Raw genomic sequence first — 12,024 nt, forward strand, 5'->3', positions numbered from 1 at the left:
TTTTTGCATGCCTTAATCTTCACCTAATTTTCACTTATAACTACTTCAAATTGTCTTCTCCCAAATGATTTTATAAAATGGTAATAAATATATATATCAAGGGGGTTACCTAAACTCAATTCTGACGTAACTTCAAAATTTTGAATGCAGCCTACCCAAACCCGAATTCAAAAAATAAAACTAACCCCATAGGATTGGAAAATTGTAGTGTGTGCTTACCTAAATTTTGATATAATTTCATTTTCCCTGCATAGAGCTCAGCAAAGTGGAACTGTTGACACCATTTTTTTTTTATAAAACAGGATCGGCTTGGATTTTGAAAATGAAAACGAATATGGGGGTTGCCACCAATCCTTTTTGATGAAGTGTGATCGGGTCACCTTAGAAAATGGCTATTTTTAATAAACGGTTCGATTTATTAAAATAATGCTTTTTGGTCTACAAAATTCAAAAAAACGGGTTCGGGAGTCGGTTACGTACGAGAAAGGATTAGCACCCTCGTAACGCCCAAAATTAGTACCTAGTTGATTAATTAGTGTCTTAGTATCGAGAATTGAAAACTTTGAAGAGATTTGAAATACGATCCTTGTATTTAAAAAAATTTGTATAAATCAAATTACATGTTAAGACCCTCTCATTTCGGAGAGAGAAAATGTCACACCCAATGAGTTAGGGCATGATATTCCACATCCTCAAAAATGGGCTTGTCATTAAAAAAACTCATATAATAAAATTCAAAAGGATATTCAATTGTTTAAGTAAAATGAAGAAATCGTAATCCAATACGTTAGGACACAATTTCTCAAAATTCTAAACATTGAATATTGCCTTTTTTTTTTAAATTCTCACCTCAAGAAAACAACGTGTTATATCCAATGTGTTAGGACACAACGTATTGAATTCCCGATAATGAGATTTTTATTTATGTTTTTTGATTAAAGAGCATTCTTGATTATTTAGATTCAACGAAGAAAATTGGAACCCAATACGTTAGGGCTCAATCCTCTCGAAGATCCCAAATACCGAGTCTTGCCTTTATTTTCAAAATTTTCTCTTTTTACGAATTTGAGTAAAAATAGGTGTAATGGAATAACAATGATGCTAATGTAGGTAAAATAACACGAGCAAAAACAAAAGATAAGTAAATGATAAGGCCAATATATAAAAAAACAATCACGTAGGCACAATAACAAATAACAACAGATAAAAACTAAAGCATAAAAAATAATAATAACGGACATGTAAATAAATTAATTAATTAACAAAATGAACAAAATTATAAAAAATATAAAAGACATATATATATGTATAAAATTATGGAAATATGAAAAACATGTGTATGTACACATATTCTAAAGCTATTATACATGAAAATATGTGTAAGTATGTATGTACGTACATATATACGTAAATAACAATCATAAAATATAAAAAAAATATGTGGGTATATATAGGAATCATAAAATATAAAGAATATATACAAAATATATATATTTTAGAAGTATAAAGGATATGTAAATATATATATGTATTTAAAGTTATGAAATGTAAGAAATATAAAGGTATGCATACATATATATATGTGTGTGTTTATAAAAATCAAAACCTATATAGATATGTATTTATTACGTATATATATATTGTAGAATATATAAATATATAAATATGAAATATAAAATATATACAGAAGAAAAATAAAATATATACAGAAGAAAAATATGGATTGTAAAAAGAATATGTATAAGTACATGTATATATACAAGTAAAGTATGAAAATATGTGTATATATGTACATAAATTAAAATGTGTATATATATATAAATTATAAAGTATATATAAAAAAAAGTAGGTATATATCAAGGATGTATATTTATATATATGATTAAATCTAAAATTAGATGGTAATAATAATAATAATAATGATAGTAAAAGAACAAAATAAAAAAAAATTAGGAGACAGATTTTAAAATGACATAAAAAGATAATAAAGGACTAAAGTGAAACGCGCGTCAAGAAGGAGGGACTCATCGCGCAATATCCCCATTCTTTATACGCATCATTTTGCTCAGGATTGGAATAGAATAGATGCAAAAAATGGGGTTCAATTGAAAATACTAAAAAAAGGGGAAAATGACCAAATTGAAGCCAATCATAAAAGCGGAGGGATCCGCAGCGCAAATAACCCATTCGGTCTTGAAATGCTCGGATCCTCTGCTAAACGGGTCGGGTCGCTGGTCGGCCTCCCCAAAACGACGTCGTTTTGCGTCTGGGGAGGCCTCCCAAAACGCTGCTGTTTCGGCTTTCTATTTAAGGCCCATTTTCTTTATTTTTTTTATTCATTCCTTTCTCATTAAAAAAAACTGCAGAACTCTCTAATGCTCTCCATTCCCTCCGACGATCGGGCCTCTCACCGTCGTTCGCCTGTCCGCCACACCGCCACTAAATCGACAGCTGACAAAGCATGAGAAAAGGTTTTTAAAGCCTGGTTCCAGGCGAGCTGTTGGGTCGAGCTTTTGAGCCCCACAAGGACCGAGACAGAGGCCCACGACCCTACCTCTTCGAATCCGGTCTCGACAACGGAGATCCGCCCTCCGACGGCGGTCACGGGGCATCCGGTAAGTCTCTTCCTCTCTTTTTATCTCATTATCTAATATAAAAAAATCAAAAATAAAATAAAACAAGATAAAAAAACAAAAAAAAAAGCTTAACCTCTAAAAAAGTCTTTTATTTTCTGATGTTCTTAAAAAAAGGGAACCCCTTACATGCCACTGATTTGGGCTTTTATAGCCGCTTTATACAACATTTTGTTTCTTTTTTTTTGCCCTATTTTGCTTTCTGTTGTTGCGTGTTTCCTTCTCTTTGCAGGTAATTGATGGGTGGTGGCAATGGGTAGGTGGAGCAGAGGGCAGACAATGGGACGTGACATGCGGCACACATGGTCCTGGTGTGCAGCGTTGGAGGAGAGACTAGGGTTAGGGTTTCAGTTATGTTTTACTGAAACTTAGTTAATGTTTTGGGCCGTCGGACTTTGGGCTTGTAACTTGGGTTTTTTAATTTGGGCTAGTATTGCAATGTGAACTGGACTATTATTTGGGTTTTATTATTATTTTTTGTTTTGATTCTTTGGCCCCGGGCAAAAATGGGCCTTTACAGCTGCCCCTCTTGTCTCATTCTCATGTAACGAGAATGGAGCAAAGGCTTCAAAAGGGCCAATTTTGCCCAGTCTCACCGAGTCTTGACTTCTTCTAACGCTTCTCTTCTTCAAGTAGCCTCATTCCAGTCCACTGTGTCTTTTCACTTCAATCCACTCAATTGCACTTCAGGGAGATCTAACTTGTAACTTCAATCTTCTTCGCAGCAACTTCAGGAGGACGAGGTTTTGGTTTTAGTCTGCTCTACTGCAATGTCAGGGAGATAAGACTTGTTGCTTCAATCTGTTCCACTACGACCTCAGGGAGATAAGGTTTGATATGATAAGATTTAATCTGACCCTCTGCGACTTTAAAGGTATAGGATTCACCGTTTTAATCCGCTTCACTGCAACTTCAAGGAGATAGGACTGGACTCGATCTGCTTTACTGCAACTTCAGAGAGATAAGATTGGTGTCTTTAACCTGCTCTACTGTAACTTTAGGGAGATAAGGTTTTCAATTTCAACATGCCCCACTGCAACCTCGGGAGGATAAGGTTTGATATGATCTGCTTTACTGCAACTTCAGAGAGATAATATCTGCACTATATAGCTTCAATCTATTCCACTGCAATATCAGGGAAATAAGATTCGCTAACTTCAGTCTGTTCTACTGCAACTTCAGGGAGATAAGACTCGTGGCTTAAATATGCTTCCCTACTACTTTGGGAAGATAAGATTCGTCGTATTCGATCTGCTCCACTACTGCTTAGGGAGACAAAATTTGCAATCTTCAGCCTACTCCACTGCTGCTCAGGGAGATAAGGACGATGCTTTCGATCTACTTCACTGCCAGTATAGGAAGACAATATCTACAATCTTCGACCTACTTCACTACTGCTCAGGGAGATAAGGCTAGTGGCTCAAATCTACTTCTTACTATATTGGGAAGATAAGATTCGCAATCTTCGATCTGCTCCACTACTGTTTCGGGATATAAGATCTACAATCTTCAACCTACTCCACTGCTGCTCAGGGAGATAGAACTGGTGGCTTAAATTTGTTTCCTACTATCTCGGAAAGATAAGATTCGCAGTCTTCGATCTGCTCCACTACTGCTTAGGGAGATAAGATCTACAATCTTCAACCTACTCCACTACTGCTCAGGGAGATAGGACTGGTGGCTTAAATCTGCTTCCTACTATCTCGGGATTATAAGATTCGCCATGTTCGATCTGCTTCACTACTGTTTAGAGAGACAGGATCTATAATCTCCAACCTACTCCACTACTGTTCAAGGAGATAGGACTGGTTTCACCAATCTGTTCTTTGGGGAACATGACCTGTAAGATCCCTTTCATGGGTCTATTTATGCCTAGTGATTAGGATGTAATGATAGGAATGAATCAAAATCTCCTAACTAAATGTGCATGCATGAATGCAAAATGTCATGAAAATGATCTCTTCATGTTTGAGTTGTTATTGCTCGTTATTCATTAAGGCTTTATTACCAACACGTCCGAACGTCATCTTGTTCAGCTGGTAACACTCACATCTTACTTAATCGGATTGCCCCCACTGTAATCTTCAAGGTTCAATCCACTGTAATCTTTAAGGTTCAATCCACTGTCATTTTGGGACATAAAATTTGAACCATCCTCCTCCCACTGTAATTTAGGATTATAAGATCTGACTCTTTCTCAATCCTCTCCCATTGCAATTTAGGGATACAGGATCTGAATCTCCTTGGTCTCCTACACAATTCCCAGGGTGCCATACCAAATGTTTATGCACAATTGTAAAACCTTCTCTTCTAAGAAACCTCTTCTTATCAATCGGTGATCACTGCTTGTTTGTTCATTGAAGCTTTATCACCAACACAACATCTTGTCATTTTGTTCAACCAATGTTTTGACAACAAAATTCGAAAGGGTAGTCTTAATTTAGACTTTCCTTCTTAGACATTTCAACCTTTAAACTTGGTGCGTTCTAAACAATAGTCCTGTTTCAGGTTCCTGTATTATTTAGAAACTTCTAGGGTAATATGCAAAACTTCCCTTGTGAAAGTATTATTAGTCCATTAATCACTAATCCAATGCAACATACTTGAAAAAAGATCATAACAATGGATAAAAATGAAATTGATTTAGGAGCATAACTCGAAATGAATAAATTATCAAGAATAAAAGAGGAATTGATTGGGAACACGTATCTTGAAAAAGAAAGAAGTATTCCAAGAACAACAAATTCAATATAAATAGTATGAAGATTAGGTGCCCCAGATATCGCAGCTTGAATTTCTCTGTAAAAACTTTTTGAAAGACCATTCTGAGTTTGATATGTGTTTAGGAGATCTATAGGACATTGTCGATGCCCCAAGATGTCGCTTACCCTTTCCTATTGATTCAGGTATAACAAGATCACCAAATGCCCTAATCTAATCAAAATTTGAGTTGCTCTGATCACCTCATGCCCCATTTTGATCCAAAATTTGAGCCGCTTTGATCACCTCATATCCAATTTTGGTCAAAATTTGAGCTGCCCTTTTCAGGTTTTCAACTCAAATCCCCTTTGGTCTCAAGGCGCCCTTTACGGGTTTTCACATTGGCCTCTGCTTTTCTTTTTCTTTTCTTTTCTTCTTCTTTCTTTTTTCTTTTTCCTTTTTTTTCTTTTTTTTTGTTTTTTTAAACAATTTTTTATTGAATCTGAACTCATAGGATTAGGCATGTCCCCGTTATCCCTTCCGATCAAGATTGACGCTTTTCCAAATAAGGCCTTCCATATAAGGTCCTTTCCAGCTTGGCATGAAGTTCTTTTTGTATAGGAAGGATCTTCTTCAATACCAGGTCTTTCTCTTGGAATTCTCTAGGGCGAACTTTTTTTGTGAGCTCGCATCATTTACTTTTGGCTCATTTGACCATGATGGATAACTTTCAACATTCCTCTTCAATCGGGATTGGATCAAAAAACTCAGAGAGAAATAATCTTTTCTTCAATAGGCAAAATCGCGATAGGCCCAAAAGAACGGCATTACCACGGCAGAGTTTTTTTTTGTGTTTTACCTCCAATGCTCTGTTCACTTTGGGACAACATAGTGTTATTTTGAATAGCCTACAAACTTCTGATATCGTGCTATTGTTCCGGTTACAATGTCGGTGCTTAACCCGGGTATGACTATGTGAAGATATCTTTGAACTCTTGAAGCAACTCAATAAGGTCTTACTTCGTTTCTTCGGTTATGCATGTTCTAATTTTTACTATTTTTCCCTCCTCCAAGGTCACAATCTCCATTGTCTCTTCATGAGGTAAAATTTGTTTCTCTTCTTGTTTTATCATCCACAACAAGTCTGAAAATAGGCTACAATCTATGTCATCTTCAAAATCATGAGATCCCTCTAAACACATGTCTCACTCAAAAGGCAGATATCTAGCAAGGTCCCTTCTTCAGTTGCTTTTTTCTTTCATAAATAACATTGGTGTGAACATTTCCCAACTTCTTCATGTATTGTATTCACTATATTATCAATCATGATTGGGTAGCAGATTTTCTGCACTGGAGGAATCATCAAATTTGACAACGCCCATACTGATAAGCCTTTCAACCACTTTTTTAAAGGTAATGCAATTTTCTATGGAATGCCCCGTAATTCCTGCATGATAATCACATTGCGCATTTTTTTCGTACCATTTGGGGTATGGAGGTTGTAAAGGCTTCAAGTAAAAAGGGGAGACAACATGTGCGTCAAATAAACTCTCATACAGCTCTCGATACGACATTGGGATTAGTGCAAATTGAGACTTTTCAATGTTTTGCTGTGTGCCAGATTCTTGTCTTGGAGGGATCTGATGGCCAGAAGTAACCATCCTTGGTTGGCTTGCGGTAATCAGCTTTGAATAACCCTCGTTATACCTACTTGCATCATTCACCTCATTTTTCCTCTTCCTCGAGGCGTTCAAAGTATTGATTTGAGGGCTCCACTCTTGCTCTTTCCATTTGTAACAATCTACAAATTGTTTTGAGAGCTCCACTCTCGCCTGTTTTGTTCCCGCTAGATCATTAATGACAACGAGATTAATTAGATTGCCCCTAAGGTTAGAACTTGAGCCTGTCGAGAAATTCACCGGTGTCGAGGTACTGGTCTGGTATTGTGGTTGGATGTTAAGAGTTACCCTTTGTGGATATGTATTTGGTTGTGCTTGGATGTTTGTTGAGGTAAAGCCTGGAAAATAAGTAAGGCTTTTATTATCATTTCCAAAATGGACCGCTGGGTTTTTTCCTTTTTCTAACCCCATATCCAATAACTGGGTTAACTGGCTCATCAGATTTCTTTGGACTTCTAGCATCTGATCATTCATATCTGGTTAGAATTTGGTCAATTGCTATTGCATCTGTATTTTCCTTTGTTCTAATCTCTCCAACCTTTGGTCCATTCTTTTAGTTTCTGTTTGGGTAGCGCAAGGGTGTTTGTTTGGTAGGTTGGTTTCCATTGACTTTGAAATGATTTCGTTTGATTAGGGTATTTTAGTGAAATTTGATGCATGGAATGAAATGTAATGCAGATGCATGAATGCAAAAAAAGGCGTTGACTCTGATTCAATTCTATTTAGAAAACTTTACTAAAAAACAAATTTCTTTACATAAAACGGATGCATGTACGACCTTGCCTTCATACTCCAAGAAACAACATCGATCCGAATGAATCTCACAAAATGTCACTACTAACTCCTTCTTGCTTGATCCTGGTCCTGAACCATAGTCTACCCATCCTCGTAATGCTCATCAGCTCATTTAAGGAAGTCAGAATGTCGGAGACCCTCAAATAGTTAGCTTGAATCTTCGGGCCACGAAGTAAAGTCATGTACTCTTTCATCACCCTTCTTTTGATGTGTTTCTTGAGATATATTCGGGCAGCCATATTATCTTCCACTTTATCAAGAAATTCATTTTCCATGACAAGCTTTCTAATTTAGTAATCAAATTTGAATCAACACCTTTTTTCTAAGATGAAAATGCAATGCAATCATAACCAAAACAAAACGAAACGGGTTAGTACAAAGCAAAAGCAAACAAGAAAAATAGAGTACCTATTTGGGTAACTACTAAGGGTTTGAAGTGGCTCTACCTAGGGTGGGCTCCTAAGGTCTTCTACATGTAGTTTGGTTCTAAAGTAAAGGTACCCGAACCAGCAGATTCCTCGATCCTCACCTATTATAGGCTCATACGGACCAAGTTCAGTTTAGGGGAATATATTTCCCTATGGCTGCACGGAGATGAAAATCTCACGAAGACATACGGATGTATCCCGAAAGTAATCTGCTATCTTGCACGGAGGTGAAGACCTCACGAAGGAAATAACTTCTCACTCCCACTAAAAAGGAAATAATAAAGCGGTTATGTAATGCAATATGCAGAAACATATCAAAAATATTCAAACCAATAAAGTAATTACAAACCGAAGTAATAATCGTAACAAAATGGATGAAATACAACAAAATGATTGTAAATTTAAACCAAGTTTTCAGGTGACCTCTAGGTATTTGGTGTGGTTCTACCTAGTGTAGGCTCTTAAGGCTCATTATATGCGGTTCGGTTCTAAAGTAAGGATACTTGAACCAGCAGATTCCTCGATCCTCACCCATTATAGGCTCATACGAACTGAGTTCAGTTCAGGGGAATACATTTCCCTATGGCCATACGGAGATGAAAAACTCACGAAGACATAGGTACGGATGTATCCCGGAAGCGATTCACTATCCTATGCGGAGGTGAAAACCTCACGAAGGCGTAGCTTCTCACTCCCACTTAAAAGTTGTGACCCACGGCTATGCAATGCAATGTGTGAAGATATAAAAAATTTAAAATATCAGACATGATGAAAACTCAAACTCAAAAATAGATAAAATGTAATGAAAGGATCATATATTAAAAATCAAAATTTCAACTTTCAACAAAAAGACAAAAGTTAATCAATTTATGGTTTGACTCTCTTATAGTCCCTAGTAGAGTCGCCAAGCTGTTGACACCATTTTTTTTGATAAAACGGGATCGAGTTGGATTTTGAAAATGAAAACGAATATGGGAGTCGCCACCAATCCTTTTTTATGAGGTGTGATCGGGTCACCTTAGAAAATGACTTATTTTTAATAAACAGTTTGATTTATTAAAATAACGCTTTTTGGTCTACAAAATTCAAAAAAATAGGTTCGGGAGTCGGTTACATACAAGGAAGGATTAGCACCCTTGTAACGCCCAAAATTGATACCTAGTTGATTAATTAGTGTCTTAGTGTCGAGAATTGAAAACTTTGAAGAGATTTGAAATACGATCCTTATATTTAAAAAAAATTGTATAAATCAAATTACATGTTAAGACCCTCTCATTTCGGAGAGAGAAAATGTCACACCCAATGAGTTAGGGCATGATATTTCCCATCCTCAAAAATGGATGTCATTAAAAAAACTCATACAATAAAATTCAAAAGGATATTCAATTGTTTAAGTAAAGTGAAGAAATCGTAGTCCAATACGTTAGAGCACAATTTCTCAAAATTCTAAACATTGAATATTGCCTTTATTTATTTTTTAAAAAAAATCCTCACCTCGAGAAAATAACGTGTCATATCCAATGCATTAGGACACAACGTATTGAATTCCCGATAATGAGATTTTTATTTATGTTTTTTGATTAAAGAGTATTCTTGATTATTTAGATTCAACGAAGAAAATTGGAACCCAATACGTTAGGGCTCAATCCTCTCGAAGATCTCAAATACCGAGTATTGCCTTTATTTTCAAAATTTTCTCTTTTTACGAATTTGAGTAAAAATAGGTGTAATGGAATAACAATGATGCTAATGTAGGTAAAATAACACGAGCAAAAACAAAAGATAAATAAATGATAAGACCAATATATAAAAAACAATCACGTAGGCACAATAACAAATAACAACAGATAAAAACTAAAACATAAAAAATAATAATAACGGACATGTAAATAAATAAATAAATGAACAAAATTATAAAAAAATATAAAAGACATATATATGTATAAAATTATGGAAATATGAAAAACATGTGTATGTACACATATTCTAAAACTATTATACATGAAATATGTGTAAGTACGTATGTACGTACATATATACGTAAATAACAATCATAAAATATAAAAAGTATATATGTGGGTATATATAGGAATCATAAAATATAAAGAATATATACAAAATAAATATATTTTAGAAGTATAAAGGATATGTAAATATATATATGTATGTATTTAAAGTTATGAAATGTAAGAAATATAAAGGTATGCATCCATATATATATATATGTGTTTATAAAAATCAAAACCTATATAGATATGTATTTATTATGTATATATATATATTGTAGAATATATAAATATATATATGAAATATAAAATATATACATAAGAAAAATATGGATTGTAAAAAGAATATGTATAAGTACATGTATATATATAAGTAAAGTATGAAAATATGTGTATATATGTACATAAATTAAAATGTGTATATGTATATATAAATTATAAAGTATATATAAAAAAAGTAGGTATATATCAAGGATGTATATTTATATATATGATTAAATCTAAAATTAGATGGTATAAATGAATAAGTAATAATAATAATAATAATAATAATAATAATAATAATAATAATAATAGTAAAAGAACAAAATAAAAAAAATTAGGGGATAGATTTTAAAATGACATAAAAAGATAATAAAGGACTAAAGTGAAACGTGCGTCAAGAATGAGGGACTCATCGCGCAATATCCCCATTCTTTATACGCATCATTTTGCAAGACTAGAACAGAATAGACGCGAAAAAATAGTGTTAAATTGAAAATACTAAAAAAAGGGAAAATGACCAAATTGAAGCCAATCATAAAATAGGAGGGATCCGCAGCGCAAATAACCCATTCGATCTTGAAACGCGCGGATCCTCTGCTAAACGGGTCGGGTCGCGGGTCGGCCTCCCCAAAACGACGTCGTTTTGCATCTGGGGAGGCCACCCAAAACACTGCTGTTTCGATTTTCTATTTAAGGCCCCTTTCTTTATTTTTTTTATTCATTCCTTCCTCATTAAAAAAAAACTGCAGAACTCTCTCATGCTCTCCATGCCTTCCGACGATCGGGCCTCTCACCGCCGATCGCCCGTCCGCTGCATCGCCACCAAATCGACGGCCGACGAAGCATGAGGAAGGGTTTTTAAAGCCCGGTTCCAGGTGGGCTGTGGGGTCGGGCTTTCGAGCCCCACAAGGACCGAAACAGAGGCCCAGACCCTACCTCTCGGAATTCGGTCTCGACGACGGAGATCCGCCCTCCGAAGGCGGTCACGGGGCGTCCGGTAAGTCTCTTCCTCTCTTTTTATCTCATTATTTAATATAAAAAAATCGAAAATAAAATAAATAAAATAAAATAAAACAAGATAAAAAACGGAAAAAAAAAGCTGAACCTCTAAAAAAGTCTTTTATTTTCTGATGTTCTTAAAAAAAGGGAACCCCTTACATGCCACTGATTTGGGCTTTTATATCCGCTTTATACAACATTTTGTTTCTTTTTTTTTTGCCCTATTTTGCTTTCTATTGTTGCGTGTTTCCTTCTCTTTGCAGGTAATTGATGGGTGGTGGCAGTGAGTAGGTGGAGCAGAGGGCAGACGATGGGACGTGACATGCGGCGCACATGGTCCTGGCGTGCGGCGTTGGAGGAGGGACTAGGGTTAGGATTTCAGTTGTGTTTTACTGAAACTTAGTTAATGTTTTGGGTCGTCGGGCTTTGGGCTTGTAACTTGGGTTTTTTAATTTGGGCTAGTATTGTAATGTGAACTGGACTATTATTTGGGTTTTATTATTATTATTTGTTTTGATTC

At 35.3% G+C, this 12,024-nt stretch overlaps 1 long non-coding RNA gene across 1 annotated transcript; it reads left to right on the forward strand.

Annotated features, from left to right (window-relative positions):
• Positions 1 to 10,995: 10,995 nt before the first annotated feature.
• On the forward strand, positions 10,996 to 12,024 carry LOC107901524 (uncharacterized). Its single transcript, XR_001685285.2, has 2 exons — positions 10,996 to 11,502; positions 11,768 to 12,024. It is a non-coding gene; the product is annotated as an uncharacterized lncRNA (long non-coding RNA).

The sequence above is a fragment of the Gossypium hirsutum genome, chromosome D06 (assembly GCF_007990345.1).
Source record: "Gossypium hirsutum isolate 1008001.06 chromosome D06, Gossypium_hirsutum_v2.1, whole genome shotgun sequence".
NCBI lineage: Eukaryota > Viridiplantae > Streptophyta > Magnoliopsida > Malvales > Malvaceae > Gossypium > Gossypium hirsutum.